At 39.2% G+C, this 16,866-nt stretch overlaps 1 protein-coding gene across 1 annotated transcript in view; it reads right to left on the minus strand.

Moving 5' to 3' along the window:
• BMPR1A (bone morphogenetic protein receptor type 1A) overlaps nucleotides 1-16,589 on the minus strand; it is a 156,787-nt gene extending 140,198 nt beyond the window's left edge. The window contains exon 1 of the mRNA XM_077124689.1: nucleotides 16,397-16,589. The gene's annotated coding sequence lies outside the window, so the exon portion shown is untranslated. The remainder of the gene's footprint in view (nucleotides 1-16,396) is intronic.
• Nucleotides 16,590-16,866: the final 277 nt, after the last annotated feature.

Consider the following 16,866-nt stretch of genomic DNA (forward strand, 5'->3'; position numbering starts at 1 on the left):
GTGGGGGGAGGGAGGAGCTTGTCTACATGATCATCATCAACAATTAAACACCAATATATCTCAGAAATGAAAAAAACAGAGCACTAATTAAAAAATTACACTGGAGGAGTTTCAGATTGAAAAGCAACTCTTTTCCACTGATCTTTTAATATTCTGTTTTCTATCATGCAATGGAAAATCAGGCAAGTCAAAGAATATCAACCAAAGTTACTCATGAAAAATTTCTAATCAATTTTAAATATTAAATGAAAAGCAGAATCATTAGTTAAAAGTCAATTATATATAACCTATCAAAGATAAATATTTAGACCTGAAATGGAGATAATTTCAGCAGGTACCTGTATATGTGTATGTTGTCCTCAACCTCATCTTAAAATTACCCTACTCCTCCTGAGAACTATGTAATACTGTGGTTAAGAGCATGAGTTTGAATCCCAACTCTGTCACTTACTAACTGTGTAACTACCTAGGTATTTAACTACCTAGCCTCAGTTTTCCTCATGTTTAAAAGGGAATTAATAGCACTACCTATATCACAGAATACTTGTGAAGATCAAATGAACTAAAATACGAAAAGTATTTAAACTAGGGCCTGGCACAGTAAGGAAAATATGTCAGATATAATTTAATTCATCATAATCTTATAATCTTATTTTTTATTGTCCTACACTGCTTAAGGTAAAATTCACCTAACTTTCATATAGGAATAATGACTGAAAATTAACTTAGAATCTAAACTCAGAATTTCCTATACTATATAAAAATAAAATATTAAACTAATGCTTTTTATTGAGATTTCAATGTTTCCAAGGTTTGATCAACTCCAGAGAAACTGAGATATAAGACTGTAACATTCCAATTAAAAGAGTTACCATTTAATATACAGTTTATAAATATGAAATACTTAGAATGAAATATGAAGTACTTAATGCTAAAACTATATTGAGCAAAACTGCAGGAAAAAGAACCATTAAAAAGATAAAGCAATCATGTATAATACTGTGATAGCTTTATAGGGGAAAGAAGAGTAAACGAGATTTGGTGTCACAAGATCTTTTGCATGAATTTAAACCGATAGTTTTGTAACCTTAATGAAGGGTATGATATCAAAAAGCACAAACATGAGAAAGAGTTTTATTCTTCCCAACTGCAGTTAGTCAAATCTCCCTTTCCTACCTCTTAACAACACCTTGAATAATTCCTATAGCTTTACAGTAGTTTTCTGTTATAAAAAGTACAGTACAGCAGGGTGCACAGGTGGTTCAGTAGTAGAATGCTCACCTTTCATGCAGGAGACCCAGGTTCGATTCCCGGACCATGCACCCCCCCGCCCCCCAAAAACAAGTACAGTACAGTCCAACTTACTCCAGTTTAAAATTGTAATCTTCTGTCTTAATAATCATCTTCTTCCCTCCAAATTCAGGCATTACCCACAGTCCAAGAATGTTCAACAGAAGAAAAGGTGTGGTCTTAGCCATGGAGGGGAAGGAATGAAAACAGATAAACTCTTAATATTCGAGCATCTGTGGTGGATGCCACTTCTCTGGCTAATACTGACTGGTAGCTTACATTGTATTATATAGACAGTCAAATGATGGCTTTTCTCCTGGGGACAAACGGGAGTTTCCTGGTGACTGACTGGGTGAGGAGCTGTCAGTCAATGTCCAGTTCCCTACCTAAAGATCTGCGTCAGCCCAACCTCTTCTAACGACCTGTTATATCCCTCTCCAGCCATGGCAAGGATGAAGCCTGGTTATCTTCCCCACTGCCAGCTTCAACTAAGAGAAACCCAAGGCTGTTCCATTCCCACTCTTCACATTGTGATTTCTCTCCAATTATCTTTATCCTTTGCTCAAAGAGATAGAGATAAATCAGCCAGCTGCACAATGAATACCCACCTAGGGAATGAGATGTTCCACTCCATTTTTTGCCAGTATTCTGAACTTCCAACATTGGCTTTCTTAGACTTGCCCTCACTAAGCTTCTAAGGAAAATACCATACTCCCTCCTAGGCTAATCAGCTACTATTTACAGCCTCCCTCCCTCCACCTTCTGGCCTGATTCTGCCATATCTTCAGACTTAGGAAGCCCTGGAAAGGACTCTGGCCCCTGAATGCTTGGAGCTTTCTTTAGAATATAAGGTCCCTACTGTTTAAAAAGTTGAAAAAGGGATCAGATTTCAACTAGAGAAATTAATGAAGCTGATGTGGATAGGACTAAGGTAAATCAGAATACAGGGTAAAGGATGATATCATCCATGTTTTAAAAGTTCAACTTCTGTGTCAGACTAAAGTGAGAGATGTTTATTTGGTGCATGCTCTAGTTTGCTAGCTGCCAGAATGCAACATATGAGAAACAGAATGGCTTTTAAAAAGGGGAATTTAATAAGTTCTTAGTTTACAGTTCTAAGGCTGAGAAAATGTCTCAATTAAAACAAGCCTATAGAAATGCCCAATCTAAGGCATCCAGGGAAAGATACCTTGATTCAAGAAGGCCAATGAAGTTTCTCTCTCAAGTGGAAAGGCACCTGGTGAACATGGTTAGGGTTTCTCTCTCATCTGGAAAGGCACATGGCTAACACGATGTCATCTGGTAGCTTCCTCTCCACATGACAGGATGGAGATCCCCAGGATGTGTTTTCCTTCTCCATCCCCAAGGGCCACTTGCTGGTGGACTCTGCTTTGTGGTTCTGCAGTGTTCTCTGCCCTCTCAGAATCCCACACATTCTTCAAAATGTTTCCTCTTTCATAGGATTCCAGTAAATTAATCAAGACCCACCCAAATGTGTGGAGACACACCTCTCCCTAATCCAGTTTAACAACCGCTCTTGATTGAGTCACATCTCCAGGGAGATGATCTAATTACAATTTCAAATATACAGCACTGAATAGGGATTAGAAGAAACAGCTGCCTTTACAAAATGGAATTAGGATTAAAACATGGCTTTTCTAGTGTACATCCATCCTTTCAAATTGGCACAGTGCAAAATTTATATTTTGGTCAGTACATTACCTAATTTAACTTGTATAGTCGGTTTAGCTGAACACCAAAAGCACATGGAATCTTGGATAGGGTGTGAAATCTTGTTGGTTTGTCCAGGTTAATGTTATGCCCCAATGTATCCCAGAGTATATGTGGGCAAGCACTGTCTAATACAAGGCATAATTTTAAATGTTCTAGTGGGCACATTTAAAAGGTAAAAAAATCAGGTGAAATTAATTCTTAAAATATATTTTATTTAAACCACTATATCCCAAATAGGATATTGAAATAATCAATATTTTCAAAGCATAATGATATCTTTTATATCCTTTTTTTTTTTTTTGATACTATCTTCCAAATCTGTAATTTACAACTTACTGCACAACTGAATTCGGACTAGTCACATTTCAGGTGTTCCACAAACACGCTACATCTAAATATTATGAAACAAAACCCAGAATGGAATATTTAGGTGGCTTAGGTTAATAAAAGAGTAGTAGGGAGGGTGAGCCATGTGGGTCAGCAGGCAGAGTTCTCACCCGCCATGCTGGCGACCGGGGTTCGATGGGCCAGAGTAGCAGGCCAGTCTGAGATAATTTAAATTTTATATCATAAGCAAATAAGAAAAAGATTTAACAAGGAAGGATGACTAGAGCACTATTTCAGGAAGATTACCTTGTTTTTCTTTATTCAGCTACACATACAAATTCAACATGTGATTTTCCCCAATACTTTTAACACATGAAAAATCACTGAAATGGAAATAGAGAAAATAATCTGTCATCAAGTGATTATATCTGGTGTATAGTGAAGCTATTTCTAGATATATCTTGAGATATTTTTATTTTATAGCATTTTAACTTTTTGTGAAAAATACAGAAATTTTAAGAACATTAAAATTTATCTCTTAACTTTAGCATTTCCTATCAGGAGCTTTTTTTTAGTCAAGGATCTAAAATATTCTTAATCAAATATGAGTTTCAGATACTGAAGAACCAGATACTCCTGAAATGTATTACAAAGTACTTTAATTGCTAATAAGAAAACTACCAACAAATACTAATATCGATACAAGAGTATTACAAAATGCAAGTCTCCTACAGACTTCTTAACTTCAAAATTGAGAGCCTATACATGTAATATTTTAGATAATTTACCTAACAGTTAAAGAAAAAAGTCAATACTCAAAAGAGGAAACAAGAAAGCAGGACATGAGAAGAACAGCACTGCCACAAACCATTCTCTTTGTTACTTATAATGACTGCCAAGGGAGACAATGACTTTCCAGTGAAAAGTCAGAAACCCAGTGATGTCATCAGGATGCATACTGAAAGTACTCTATGACCTGTAATTTCAACAACTACCTGCTCTACATTAAAGTCATGGCATTTTCTTTTTAAAAAATTTTTTAAGGTAGAAAATAATCTTAAAAGTTCACAAAGTCCCTTTCTCTTTTAAAGATAAGGGAACAGATCCAGATAGGTTTGGTATGGTATCCTAGATTGCAGAGCTACTTAGTGGTAGAACCAGTACTACATGGTAGCTTGTAAGAAATTCAGACTCAAAACTAATCATTCTACTGCTGCTTTTTAATAGTTTTAATATTTCCCAAATATTTATTTGGGAAATTATTAAATATTATTTCTTAATATTTCCCAAATTACCCACAATGGATAGAATGCTTTATAATTCTAAAGAAGAAAAAAAAGGTTAAAAAAAAAAGTTTGCTTTAAAAATGAGTTAGTATTTCTTAAAACATTTTCCTTCTCCTAAGGAGAATGTAGGTCTCACTCACCCTACAGGCCACTTTCTCAGAAAAGCTTCCCAAACCTCCTGTACCCTAATCTGGCCAGGTTCCCTAATTATACACTACCTTTACTTTCTAAAAAAAAAGGTAGGATCCAAAACATAGATTAATGGTGTTCCCCTGCCCAGAGATATCCTTTCTCTAAAGAAACATCTAATTCCCCATCCCACATATTTCCCAGAAGGCCATCAGTCACGTTATGGAATCTGTTCTCTGACTGATCCCATGAGCATTCCCAGACTTGGCCAACTATGGTAACCCAAACTTCACGTTGAGCCAATAAGAATCTCTTCATGAGAAAGAATATATGGGAGACTGAGTAGGCGGTTCCCTCTTGAATTCACAGTTCTAAGGCCTTTATGTAAGCATAGAACTGTCAGTCTTGCTCTTGGGCAAAATGAAAGCACCTGCCTGAAAATGAGGCCAAAACAATCAAAAGCACAGAAAACACAAACCTCGATTACATTATTGAGCACTTAGATCCAGCCATATTTATCTCTAGTATTTTCAAAAACATGAGGAGTAGGGATGGGCCACAGTGGCTCAGCAGACAGAGTTCTCTCCTGCCATGCCCGAGACCTGGGTTTGATTTCTGACGCCCCCGTGCAATAAAAACAAACAAACAAAAAAAGCACACAAGAAGGAAAAGAGTTTCCCCCTTAAGCTAACTTAAATTGGGTTTGTCAATTAAAGTCATGAGTAACTAAAGAGAATCATTTGATTCTCATTGTTGGAGAATCAACCTATATGGCGATCACTCCCAAACATCCACCTCTAGCCCAGATCTCTGTCAAATTCCAGATCCAAATATATAAGTGGGAATCTCTATGAGACTCTCTCAAAGGCACCTCAAACTCCAAATAATCAAAACTGAATTGTTTTCCTCCCCAAACTGGCTCTCCTTCTACAATTCTCATCTCAATAAACAACAAACTAGAAACCTGGGAGTCATTCTTGCCAATTCATTACTTCTCTCCACCAGAGCTAATTACCAAGTCCGGTCAATTTGAGGCCCTAATTATCTGTCATCATCCTTGTCTGGACTTCATTACAAGTTTTAATGTCATCAGCTTCTTTTCTTCAAATCAGCTGTCCACTATGCAAATACAGTAATCTCCCTAAACTGCAAATCTGATTATTTTAACCCCACACCTGACTTACCCCTACCCTCCTTTCATAAAATATACAACTAGAGCAACAGTCAAGCTCAATTGTTTTGGATATCATTAAAAGCATTAAAAATCTATACCAAGACAAAACAAGGGTAAGAAGTAAATGTAACAAAATCCACAATATCAGAATAGCTCAGATTCATCTGTTTGCAATAAAAGAAGCTAAAATTAATGTCCTTATCTATTCAATGTCAATTCAACAGTTCTATATTTTACTGCCCAACTTAATCTGGGGATCCAGTGGGCCCAAATGTGAGACAGATACTATTGATTCACTGGTCTCCTGAAGGCCCTCCTCTAACTAGTGATCTCTTCAACAAACACTGCTGAAACCTCTGAGCACATCATTTTGTTTTTATTTCTAAAAAATAGCCTTTGAAATATTGGCTGTAAAAATTAATGCACATTGAAACTAAGATTTAGTAAAATAACCAGACACATTCATTCATTCATTTTGTATACTGTTTGGAGGGGGGGTCACATTTCATTCTTTTCCCATATGAATATTCCCTTATTGCAGCACCATTTGTTGAGGGGGTTTGGCTGGGTTTTTCGTTTGTTTTTGCTTGTTTGTTTGTTCAGGAACTGCACCGACCGAAAATCAAACCCGGGTCTCCCACATGGCAGGCAAGAATTCTATCACCCTTGCACCCCTCCCCAAACACATTTATTTTTGTATTTACTTTTTAAAATGTAGGATATCATGATCGTCAATGGCACAAATACTGGCTATTACCTTGAAAATGACCCCTACAACAACAACGTGGAGCCCAAAAAGGGAACCAGGGCTTGTAATTCTCTATAGCTTAATGTAATACCTGGATACATTCCAGACTATTGTATGGAGCAGTGTTATCAGTTCAAGTAAGTTTCTCAGACACTCACACAGTATGGCAGAAGCTCTTTTATCTCCTTCTCATGAGAAAGAGCACTCAGGAGGACAAGTGGCAAGCAAATGCAAAGTATGGGAGCGTGTAGGCTCCTTTTATCTTAGTCCCTAATACAAAGGAGTCCCTCCCCCAGTTCACCACTGGCTGGCTACTTAGGAATTACAATGCAGTCTCAGAAGCTAGCTAATCAGAAAGTGAGTTTTCTACACTTTATTATCATAATTATTCATTTTAGTTTTTGACCAACCAGAAATAAGGGTATGTTGAATTCTACCTATTTGCATATCCAACTGCCCTTATATAGAGGTGATCAATCAAGCAGGCCATATGCCCTAAGCACCTATCATATTTCAGTAAATTTAATCCTTCATTATTATATGCTGATGTGGTTTTGGGGAAATGAGGCCAGGTTAGGGGGGTCGAGATTTAAATTATTCTGATTGAGACTTAAACAAAGGGACTTCTATACTTCCTTATTTGAGTGGGAGGAGTCCAATATCCCTTACACTATGGTGGGCTGATAATTTAAAAGTATAGGCAAAGGGTGGGCCACGGTGGCTGCCATGCCAGAGGACCCGGGTTCGATTCTCAGTGCCTGCCCATGTAAAAATATATAAATAAATAAATAAAAGTATAGGCAAAGCCATATGGGAGACCCCGCTTTGATTCCAGCCCCTGCACTTCCCAAGGGAGTAAAAAAATCAACAAATGGTGCTACAGGGCAGGTCACAGTGGCTCAGCAGGCAGAGTTCTTGCCTGCCATACTGGAGACCCGGGTTCAATTTCTGGTGCCTGCCCATACAAAAAAACAAAACAAAACAGTGCTGCAATAACAGGACAGTCACCTGGAAAAAGAATAAATGTGATCCCCATCATACAAAAAAAAAGTATAGGCAAAGTCCCTTGAGGGACTGAGAAAAAAAAAAGGAACTATTAAATTTTTCCACCTGGGAAACCCCTAATACTCTCTCAAACACTAGAAACTTTTCCACCTGGGAAACCCCTGATACTCTCTCAAACACCACAGACTTCCAAGTTAATAGGCCAAGCCCCTGGTCTTGAGGCTTGCACTTATGAAACGTATTTCTGTAATGGAAAAGCTAAGCCTAACTGTAATTATGCCTAAGAGTTACTTCCAGAGAACCTCTTTTGTTGCTCAGGTATGCCTCTCTAAGTCTAATCTGGCAAATAAAATTACCATGCCTCTCTAAGTCTAATCTGGCAAATAAAATTACCATTCCCACTACGCAGGACATGATGTCCAGGGGTACGAGACTCCCTGGTAACATGAGACATGACTCCCAGGAATAAGCCTGGCACTGACACTGTGGGATCCACAATGTCTTCCTGACAAAAAGGGGGGAAAGAAATGTAATAAAATAAGGTTTAAGTGGCTAAGAGAGTTCAAATAGAGTCCAGAGGCTATTCTGGAGTCTATACTCTTATACAAGCTTCAGCAAGATATTACTAACTGCTTCGGTTGGTCAACCCTCAACCAATATCATTCCTGTTAACCCTAAAGAACAGCCAGGGCTCTATGTGAGATCCTACAACAGTTGTACGCACTAAGTTTACTTTTCAGAAACCTAAAACCTTTAGATGGTTCCTAGGTCAGATAAGTCCTGAAATCCAGAGATGCCAATATCTCCAAGAACACCAATCAGTTCCATCCCCCACCTCATAGTGTCACCACCTTTTTTCAATACGAAAAAAGCTAAAACGGACATAACCCAAATATCCCTAAAGATTGGAAGAAGGATTAAATGCAAAAGAGGAGTTACATCAGAGGAGTTAGGATCTAACAAATGGGTATGACAACTCAATCATTACATACTTAACTTTTTGGGTTTTTTTTCAGTCATTATATTGATACTTCTTTTTAGTATACAGTGTCTTGCAGCAGCTAGAAGGAAAAACATGAAATTATGGAACAGTAACCCAAAACAAGCTTTGAAATCAGTTCTATAACTACTTGTTAAAATATACTTTGAAATTTATTGCTTTTTTGGTATATATGTTATATTTCACAATTTAAAAAAATCCTCCCACAATTCCCCCTTATATAATCTGTACCAGTTTGTGAAAATCATCAGCTGTTAGAAAAATCTCTGTGCTCAGATAAGTGATTAAAAGAAATCACAAAGGAGAAAATAAACTGGGGGATCAGCATGAGCAACGGCAACAACAATAACAAAAAAGATAAACTGGACTTCATTAAAACTAAAAATTTTGGTGCTGAGGACATCAAGAAAGTGAAAAGAACAACTTACAGAGCGGGAAAAATATTTGGAAACCATATATTTGATAAGGGCTTAACATCCAGAATATATAAAGAACTTCTATATCTCAATTTCAGTTAAGAGCACAGGTTATTAGAAGATAAAAAATAGGGTAGAGATCGGGTAATTGATGCTGAAGGGATAGATTGTGCAACAGGACAGACTGCAAAAATTCAGAAATGGACAACACAATACTACCTGATTGTAGCACAACAATGTAATTAGGAAAATTATATAATTATAATTTGCATTTCCTAATTTAACTGATATGGACAGTTTAATTGAACAACATAAGTACATGGAACAGGGCATGAGATTTTGTTGGTTTGTCCAGGTTAGTGTGATACCCTAATAAATCCCAGAATGACCTGAACAATGAACAAAGAAGTATTTGCCAAGCCTCCCTGGGGGAATAGGGAGAAAGGGGGAAAAATCACTTCCCCATTTGGAAAATTCCTGATATTCTTGCAAACAGTGGGGACAACCAAATCACAGGCTGAGCCCTCAATCTTGAGGTTTGCCTCTACGAAACTTATACCTGCAAAGGACAAGCTAAGCCTACTAAATGTTCAAAACTTGATCATGGTGATGAATACACAACTATGTGATGATATTGTGAGCCACTGGTTTTAACCATATCAAGAATATTTGTATGTTAAGAATGTTAGTGTTTCAGTGAATAAAAAAGTATGGTGAGAAAGGGGGAAAATCCAACTTCCCCAAGTTGAATTCTTGATATTCTCACAAGCAGTGCAGACAACCAAAGCTATAGGTTGAGCCCCCAATCTTGGGGTTTGTTCATATGAAACTTAACCCCACAAAGGATAGGTCAAGCCTATTTAAAATTAGGCCTAAGAGTCACCCCCATGAGAACCTCTTTTGTTACTCAGATGTGGCCTCTCTCTCCAGCCAACACAATAAGCAAACTCACCACCTTCCCCGTCTACGTGGGACATGACTCTCAGGTGGTGTTGACCTTCCTGACAACGTAGGACAAAAATCCAAGAATGAGCTGAGACTCAGCATCAGGGGATTGAGAAAACCTTCTCTACCAACAGGGGGAAGAGTGCAATGAGACAAATAAAGTGTCAATGGCTGAGAGATTCCAAACAGAGCTGAGAGGTTATCCTGGAGGTTATTTTTATGTATTAAATAGATATCACCTTTTTAGTCAAGATGTAATGAAGAGGCTAGAAGGAACTGCCTGAAAATGTAGAGCTGTGTTCCAGTAGTGTGTGATTGTGAAAACCTTGTAGTCTGATGCTCCTTTTATCTACCTTATCAAAACACAAGTAAAACATATGGAATAAAAATAAATAATAGGGGGAACAAATGTTGAAATAAACTTAGTTTGAAATGCTAGTGATCAATGAAAGAGAGAGGTAAGGGGTATAGTATATATGAATTTTTTTCTGTTTTCTTTTAATTTCTTTTTCTGAACAGATGGAAATGTTCCAAGAAATGATTATGATGATGAATATGCAACCATGTGATGATATGGTGAATTACTGAGTATATATGTAGAATGGAATGATCAAAAGTCAAGAATGTTTGCGTTTCTTTGGTGTTTTTTGGTATTTAAAAAAAAATTTAAAAACTAATAAAAAAGATTGTTCGTGTTTGTATTTGTTTTGGTTTGTCAATTAATAAATACATAAAATTTTGAAGAACGAGTGTGTGTTTGTTGTTTACAATAATAAAAAAAGAATTTCTACAGCTCAACAACAAGAAGACACACACAACAAAAAAAATTTTCAAATGGGCCAAGGACTTAATTAAATAGCCATTTTCCAAAGAAGATACACAAATGGCCAACAAGCACATGAAAAGATGCTCAAACACCATTAGCTACTAGGAAAAATTAAAACTGCCATGAGATACCATTTAACACCCACTAGAATGGCGACTATTTAAAATATTTTAAAGAGAGAGAGAGAATGTAGAGAATTAGGAACACTCGCTCATTGTTAGTGGAAATGTAAAATGGTGTAGCTACTATAGAAGTTGGCAGTTCCTCAAGTAACTCAACTTGTAATTATGAGCCGGTGATCCCACTTCCACCCAAATAACTGAAAGCAGGGACTTGGCTAGATGCTTGCACACCAATGTTCACAGAGGCAGTATCCACAAAAGCCAAAAGGTGGAAGCGCCCAAGTGTCCGTAAACAACAGATGAATGGATAGACAAAATGTTGTACATACAAACAAAGCAATATTACTTAGCTATAAAAAGGAATGGAGTTCTGATACATGATGCAAGATAGACAAACCCTGAAGATATATTCAGTAAAATAAACCAGGAGCATAAGAACAGATATTGTATGACTTTACTTATATGAATTAACTAGAATATGACGGGAAGGCACAGGGGGTACGCAAAGTTAATCCTCAATGGGTATAGGGTTTCTGTTTGGGGTGACAGAAAAACTTTATGATTGATGATGATGATAGCACAACTTTGTGTGATTAGTACCACCGAATTTTATTCTTGAATGTGTCTTTAAAATGGGAAATATATCATATATATGTTACCACAACAAAAATGTTTTAAATTAAAAATTTAAAAAAAGCTGGTTGGGGGTAAGATGTCAAGTTGTTTGGAGCTACCTGGCCTAACTAACTGTTCAATACTCCCATCCAAAAATAAGTATTTCTCTACATTGCCTAAAACTTTTCACTTGTTAGAGAGGTTTAACAAAAAACCTTTTTTAAAAAATAACTTTTGATAGTGTCATTAGAGCTATCAGTCATTCACATGTGACTATGGTTTAAATTTCTTCCTCCCCAATAGCTACATTAAAGAAATGAGAGTTCTGAGTAAGGAGAGGTGCCCTATTCATTAATTCTAAGATGCATATATTTTTTCATGTTTTAGCATCTCTGAAATTGGGGTGCATCTTATAATCAGTGAAAATAACTAACTGGAAGCATGTTTTCTTTTAAGTGGTTTATAAAATTATGGTGCATCTTATATAAATGATATAATTCAATGCAGCTCAACATTTAATCTTATAAATGCTAGAGTTAGAATGACCTGATCAATGTGGCCCTTACGGTATTAAGAAGGCATTCTAAAAGAATAAAAACTATAAAAAGAAGGGAGGAAAGAAAGAAAAGAAAGGATCCCTAGTCCAAAATACAGCCTAAGAGGAAACCCATGCTCCCCAATACAAAAGTTCAACAGCCACTACTACATTAAACAGGGAGAGACCTTCCACCATTTATTCAATTTTATATGCAACAAAGTCAGATACAGACTGCATCTGCAATCTAGCAGCAGAACAAATATTTATATAAAAATAAGCTATAAAAGACCAAATTACTCATGGAACTAAACAATTAACACATGCATATTGTACGTAAATTATACTTCAATAAATTAGTTTTTTAAAAGATTAATAAATGTGGGCAATAAGAAAAGATTAGATTAAAATCATATGCCTTAAAAAAAATACTGTGAGATTTCAGAAGGAGGAAAAAAGAAGGGAAGACTGGCAGAGGTGGAATTTGAAATGGGGCTTGAAGAGCAGGAACAGGTAGGACTTGGACATATGGCAAGTGGCCAAATATATAAGTTCAAGTAAAGGGAACATTATAAGTAACAGCAGGAGCTGGGAAAAACAGATCACGTTTAGGGAGCAAAAATTGTGGGAGATTAAAAAGAAAGCCAATCTAGGGCACATCATGTGTTTCAAACCCCTTGGGAATTACTTCATGTAATGGAGGCCACTGGCAACTTCTGAGCAAAGTGATAAGAACTAGGCTTCAAGATTAATTTAGGCAGAAATGCTTAAGAATAAATTGGATAAAGGAGAAAGTGAAGACAAGATTATCATAACATTCGTCCAAATAGAGTAAGAAGTTAACCCCCCCAAAAAAGGACTGAAAAAAGGGAACTACATATAAAAGAAATTTAAAGAAAAAAAGAACTGTGAAAAAAATAAACGTCACTAGACTTGAAAACTCCATAAATAAATTTCTGGAAAAATGCAAAGACAAAAGAAATGGAAAGCCTACACAGACCAATAGTATTATATAAATTGAAATGGTATTCAAAGCCCTCTCCAGAAAAAAACGATCTAGTCCTGAAATGTCTTATAGGTGAGGTGTGCCAAACTTTCAAGGAACAGAAAATCCCAATCTAAACTCCTGAAAAAAAAAAAAAGTTGCCAACTCATTTTATGAGTCTATTATAACTTTGACTCCAACACTTATTAAGGATTATCAGAGCTAACAGGAAGAGAAAGGAGAAGAATATAATATCATGAAACAGATTAAACAAATGTTAGCTCCTGAGAAGATGTGATGGAATGGGGAAAAGTTTGGTTTGGTTTGCTATCACTTCAACAGAAAGAAGGAACAACAGAGAAGCTATATCAGTATGGAAAGGACAGTTTGAGCCAGAACAGCCAGGCAGAGATAGTAGTACATAAAGCAGATGGAAAAGAGAATTCAAGCGCAGAAGAGAAATCAAGATAGAGATTTGAGAATTACACATAAAGAAGAGTCTGAACAATAATGTCAAAGGACCAGAGGTACATAGAAAGCGGACTGAAAACTGAAACTTAAAGGGCACTTAAATTAAGCAGGAAGAAGAACAGAATGTAGAAAAGGAGCAGTGAATGACAAAGTCAGAAGCCCCCTTTTCATCTAGTTGTCACCTGTCTTTCAAAATTGTCCTGTGTTCCAAGGCAACATTTTTAGAGAGGCCTCCCCAGATTCTCCCAACAATACCAGTACCAGAACAGGTCCCCATTTTAGGCTCTTATATAACACTTGGCACTTTAATTATAATCGCAATTACAGTTAATTACATAATCCATTCTTCAATATCCTTCTCCTCCTCTAGACTATAAACTCTATAAGGGCAAAGAGCATACCTGCTGATGCTGATGCATCCTATTGCCTTGCACTGTGTGTTGGAATACAGCAACTATTCGTTGAATGAAATGTATACAAAAGCATTTCGAGAATGTAATGCTAAACGCTACAAAAATCTCAAGGAGACTATTTAGAAAAGGTGCTTGAATGTGTTGATTAGGTTATAGATGATCTTCAAAATAACAGTTTCAATTGATTTGTGAAGGTGAAATCCAGGTAGCAAGAGATTAAGAAGTGAATGAGAGGCCAGGAAGGCAGGAAAAGCAGACTACTCCTTCAAGAAGTGTAGTTAACCATGGCAATTGTTACAGAAACGGGACTATGAATGACTGAATTTTAATTTTACCTCAGTTTTACTCCATTTTGCAATTCTGCTTTAATAAACATGTATTACTTTTACAGGGAAAAACTTTTTTTTATTAACTTTTTAATTCATTTGAAAAGGAAAAGCAGTCAACAAGACAGCTTGAGGGAGTAGGGGCTCAAGGAAAGTTCTCAAAAAATTGAGGGAATCTTAAGCACATTTATACTTTTAAGAACCCAAAGACTTTTGAGGGATAATTTCTGCTCCATTAAGTAGAAAAGAAGAGAATAAAGAACAAGTAAGGTGTTAATTTAGCAAAAAGGACAAAAAATATTCTTCCTCTGAGAAGAGAAGCAGCAGATGATAGAAGGAACTCAGTAAATTCTGGAAGGTGTTCCCACAGGGATGCCTCAATCTTTTTAGTACGGGCAGAGAGATGTGAAGAAAATAAAAGAGATCTGAAATAGACGCTAAGGAGAACGTGGGGGGGGGGGGGCCAGGAATAGAACATTGTTTCTATTAAGAAATGCTTTCTAAATCTCAATCAAGCCTTTCATAAACTCAACCCAACTCTAGATCAGAGAACAACCTGTATTTTGGCTGTAAATTTAAATATTTAAATTATTCTGGTTCAAAAACTTTTAATTTCAACAACTGAAAACAATGATAAACAGTATTAACATTTCATTTCAATTCAAAGTTTAACTCTTCCTACAAGTCAATATAGTAAAGGAGTTATTTTCAACTCAAGCAAAAATAGTCATCATTTTAAATGTAAATAAAAACTGCTCAACATGCAAGTGCAGAAGAGTTGTGGTTGTGGGTGTTTTTGAACTCATAGTATACTTCATCTTAACAGTTCCTGAATATGAAGGAAAATTCCGGGTTCAAAATCCCAGCTCCCTTAAACAAGTTATTTAACCACTCTGAGTCTTGGTTTCCTCCTCCGAAAAGTGTGGAATACAATAACCAGGCTTTAGCATACGGATTAAATGACGTAACACAGGTGACTGTGCCAAGTCCATACAATATACTCGGGAACAGTTTGTTAACCGTTTAGAAGAGGAAAAAACTGCAACACTTAAACCAAATTAAAATATCTGAGAGCATGAAAGAGTACAAGTCACAAAAAGCCAGACCCTAACACAGAGCACATTATTTTTCTTCCCTGACGCAAGTATTTTTTGTTGTGTTTTTTTTTCCCCTTGCTAAACCTTTCCACTAGGAGTCTGGAAAAGAAAAAGGTTGCATTCAATTCAGCAAAAAAGTTTTCGGAAACTGAAGCGCAGCATCACAACAGACACGGCAGCGAAGGGCAGGTGAACCGACACAGGGACCTGCGAGAAACCCGGCACCTTCCCGTGGGCAAGCTTTCGGGGAAGCAAGAAATCCCCCTAGTTCTACGTCCACATGAAACACTTTTCACCCCCTTTTGCAGAAGCGTCCAGAGACTAATCACGCGTATCAACCTCGCAGCTACTGGGCGCGGGGTGAGCGCCTTTTCCATTTAAGGACCCCCTTTCCCATTTAAGGATTCAAGTCGCGTACTGCAGGCGCCTTTTGCCAACACCGCCTTCCCAAAGTCGGCCTGAAACCCGGGGGTGGGAAACAAAGGAGGGGCCGGGCGGCGGGGGCGCCGCGGGCGGCAGGCAGGGCCCGAAGGGTCTCTAGGGGTGGAAGTGGGGGAGCCCGGGCGAGAGCTGGAGGCGACAGTCCCGGGTGGGGACTCGGGGTCGGCGGGGCCCGACCCGCGCCGCGGCCTGAGGGACAGCGCGAGGCGCAGGCTGACAACGCTCGAGGCCGCGGGGGCCCTACGGGCCCACCGGGCCAAGCTGCAGCGTCCCTCCGAGCGCCGCCCCCTCCCTCGGTCAGCCGCCCCCTCCCTCGGGCCACCGCCCCCTCCCTCGGGCCACCGCCCCCTCCCTCCGGCCGCCGCCCCCGCTTCGGACAGCCATCGTCCACCGGGCCTCCCAGCTCGCGGTCCGGTTCCCTCAGAAACTTCGCTCCGAGCGCCGCGCCGGCCTCCCCGCTGCGGCCCGGCCCTCCCGGCGCGCACACGCACTTTCGGACAAGTCAACTCACCCGGATCCCGGGGCACTCATCCTCCAGCCCCTCTGCGCGGAACGGGGTGCGCGCTGTGAGCCGGGGGGGAGCGCCTGGGGCCCGGCTCGGCCTCCACCCTCGGTGTGCAGCGACCCGGGCCCTGTAGCCCCTCGCGCGGCCGTGCGATCCTCGTCTCGCGCAGACGGACCCGCCGGAGCCCGAGCCTTCCTGCCCGCCCTCCCAGCCCTCCGCCCTCCTCCTTCGGCGCAGGCCAGCAGGCGGATTCCAATCTCGGCAGCCGCCGCCGCCGGGGCCGACACTCGCGCGGGGGGGGGGTGCGGGGGAAGGAGGACCGGGGCAGCGGGGGCCGCTGGGGGAGGGGCGGGCCTGTGCGAGCCCCGGGCGCCGCGCGCACGCACTGAGAGGGCGCCCGCCAGCGCCGCGCGCACCCAAGCCTGGGCGCCGGCCCCGCCCTGGACTCGAAGGGAGCCGAGCGTGCGGCGGAAGCA

Source organism: Tamandua tetradactyla, chromosome 13 (assembly GCF_023851605.1).
Source record: "Tamandua tetradactyla isolate mTamTet1 chromosome 13, mTamTet1.pri, whole genome shotgun sequence".
Lineage (NCBI taxonomy): Eukaryota > Metazoa > Chordata > Mammalia > Pilosa > Myrmecophagidae > Tamandua > Tamandua tetradactyla.